General features: G+C 39.0%; 1 pseudogene; it reads right to left on the bottom strand.

Annotated features, from left to right (window-relative positions):
* Nucleotides 1-1,612: 1,612 nt before the first annotated feature.
* Nucleotides 1,613-1,730, bottom strand: LOC129410467 (5S ribosomal RNA; annotated as a pseudogene).
* Between the last annotated feature and the right edge of the window lie 1,271 nt (nucleotides 1,731-3,001).

Genomic DNA, 3,001 nt, shown 5'->3' with positions numbered 1-3,001 from the left:
CGAGTCACACAAGAAAAAGAAGAATAAAGGGAGGAGTGCTGGCAGGCTCAAGTAAGCTAAGATGTGGGATGCACACAAAGTTTTGATCCTTCTCTGCACAGTAGGGGGCATGACTGAGCATAATTGGCAGCAGGAGCAGGCATGTGAAAGTGAAAAACATGGATTATAGAAGGACAGAGGCATTATGGGTAAAGCTATGAGGTGTAGAAGTAAAATTAGGACACAGGGAAGATGGAGCAGTGGGAGGAGGACTGAATTATTAGTGATTTAAGGTCTTCACTGCCCACCTTAAGATGTTTTTTATATGTTTTATTAACTGTATGCGCTCTCAGGCTTTTTACAACATGTACCAAATAAACAAGGATGTGACTTTAACACAAGGTCTAAACCAGATGTATTATAACCAAGGCTGTGTTCACACTTGCTGTTATTTAGCACAATTAAGTTAGGATGTGGACTTGGTTAGTCTTGGTTTAGTCCACCCACGTACAGTTTTCATTTTTCCATGGTGTAAATTAGGACTTAAGCAGAGTAGTACTAATCAGGAATTTGACCAAAGGAGGACACACGTGGATAAAAAATTTAGGAGCAAACGTACTACCAGCAGTAGTACATGTACATGTTTGAGAACCCTGGAGACAATATAAACCAAGTTGCTGTAGAACTTAAAGGTGCTGTACCTTAAAAACATGAAAAACAGAACAAGTTCATTTTAAATGGTTTGTAGGGCTCCATAGTTATTCCCTATTAACTTACACATATTCCAGGCATTTTTATTATTCACTGCAAAGAGTTGATTGGCAAAACATTATTCAAACACATGAATACAATCTTGTGCAGATCCTAATAATTGTATGGTAATGGAAGTGGAAGTAAAACACATCCATCATTCATCCATCATTCCTGCCACTATCATTCCACTTTATTTATGAAGATATTATTATAAATATTACTCAGAACAGTATGTGTCAATGACCTGGAATCACTGTGAAGACTAAAATATATCTAATTTCATACATGATGGTGCCATATCGTATTGTATTGAATTTTTCTGGGTTTAGACCTTGAAATCTGTTTGAAACTGAACTGTGGCAAACCCACATGGGAGTCATGTTGCACTGTGGAGTTTATAAATATCCAGACTGTTAAAAAAAAATGTGTGGATTTGAGTTGATTCTTCACAACATGATTTGCTGTTAAAGGGGGCATGCTGATCTGAGAACTGTGTTTCTGTGGAAAAGTATACATAAGTACACACAGATAACTGAATAAATTAATGCAATTAATTTAGGTTTAACAGTAACTTTGCTTATTTGCAGTCTTATTGTGAATAATATTAAAAGTAATAATAATAATGGATCAGTTTTATGTAGCGCTTTAATGGACACTTAAAAACGCTTTACAGAGCATTATTCTTTCACTCCACACTCAGTAGTGGTAAGCTACTATTGTAGCCACAGCTGCCCTGGGGCAGACCAACGGAAGCAAGGCTCCCAATCTGTGCCATCGGCCCCTCCGACCACCACCATTACGCACATACCATTTTCATACTGGGTAATGTGGGTGAAGAGCCTTGCCTAAGGACACAATGACAGTTTTTGTGACTGGCACCCCACTGTGGCACCTGATTTTCCCAACGGTGTCCCATCCAAATACTACCCAGGCCCAGCCCTGCTTAGGTTCTGAGATCTGATGAGACCAGGCTTTGACAAGCTGGTATGGCCTCTATTATTATTGTGCACTTCTGTATGTCACAGGGGGCCGCTGTGTGAATCAGGGCACATTATGGCTTAATGGAGCAGATGGCGAGAGACAACGACAGACAACAGCTAGACAACTAGAAGTAGAATTGGATACATCGGCAACATGGTGCAAAATGTTGCAATTAACTGAGTGTAATACAGTACATAGCTATTCTGGTGGCGGGTATGCCAACTGCTTGTTTAATTGGAGATGTTAATGTTTTGAATTGAATCTAACTTTTCCTGGTAGGGTCACTTGCTTGTCTTTATCAAGATACATTTATTGCTGTGTTGTGCAACATTATTGACAAAGCAATAACATCTCCACTGAGACAAGCAGTTAACACTCCATCAGTGAAGTTACATAGGGCACCTTTAATCATGACAAAGTGAAAAAAAATTGACCAGTATAACCACTTCACTATTGTAGCATCTGTGTCTTTGGCATTTCCGATGTGTATATTTCTGTATGTTAACTGTTCTGGTTGAAGCAGTGGGTACCTGGCTCCAGTGACTTGGACTCAGCAGGGAATCCAATGAACCACAGGAAGAGTCTGACTTTGGTGTGAAAACGGCTGCAAAACAAGCTCAAGAAAAGAACTGCAGAAAGTCTCCCAGGTGATGTTGTGTGCCTCTTTTCTCCTAGTGTCTGATGAGTGTTGGGCCTCTAAATTCTGTGGTCAACTTTCAAGACTGCAGTGTATACTTACAAGCTTTGTAGTAGTATCTGTAGTATGTATGTATTTATTTGAGCATCATTTTTCATACATTACCGTAAATGGATTGCCATTTCAGTTCATAGCTGAGGTGCCCAAAAGGAGTAGCTATAGAAAACGTATATTTTCCTACCACTTATTCCAGAAATTAGTAGATAGCTGCTATGCCTCCTGTGTCTGCAGAATTTAATTTCAATTTAGATTATATAAAAATATTTGTACATTTGACATCAGAAGTACAAGAAAATAATATAGTAAATGTTTCACAAATATTATTCAGAGAGTGAATTTAGCTCATTAGGGTTTAATAAGAGGTAAGGGTAAATTGAAATGTATAATAGCTCCTCATCCTTCAGTCCTGCATTGAGCCTTGATTGCATTGTCAGACACATTTAGTCAGGGTGAGCACACTGAAGCACCCAATGGCCTTGTATGGGGGACCAAGATGAGGGATTTACATATTGTGCTTTATCGTGAAACCTGCAGTATATAATATTTCTATCCATCCATCCATTTTCTTCTGCTTATCCAGGGCGGCAGCAG

The sequence above is a fragment of the Boleophthalmus pectinirostris genome, unplaced genomic scaffold (genome assembly GCF_026225935.1).
Source record: "Boleophthalmus pectinirostris isolate CB_2022bp ecotype Guang Dong unplaced genomic scaffold, ASM2622593v1 HiC_scaffold_22, whole genome shotgun sequence".
In the NCBI taxonomy this organism is placed as follows: Eukaryota; Metazoa; Chordata; class Actinopteri; order Gobiiformes; family Gobiidae; genus Boleophthalmus; species Boleophthalmus pectinirostris.
The sequence above is the reverse complement of the archived record's forward strand: the minus strand, read 5'-3'. Positions and strand labels throughout refer to the sequence as shown.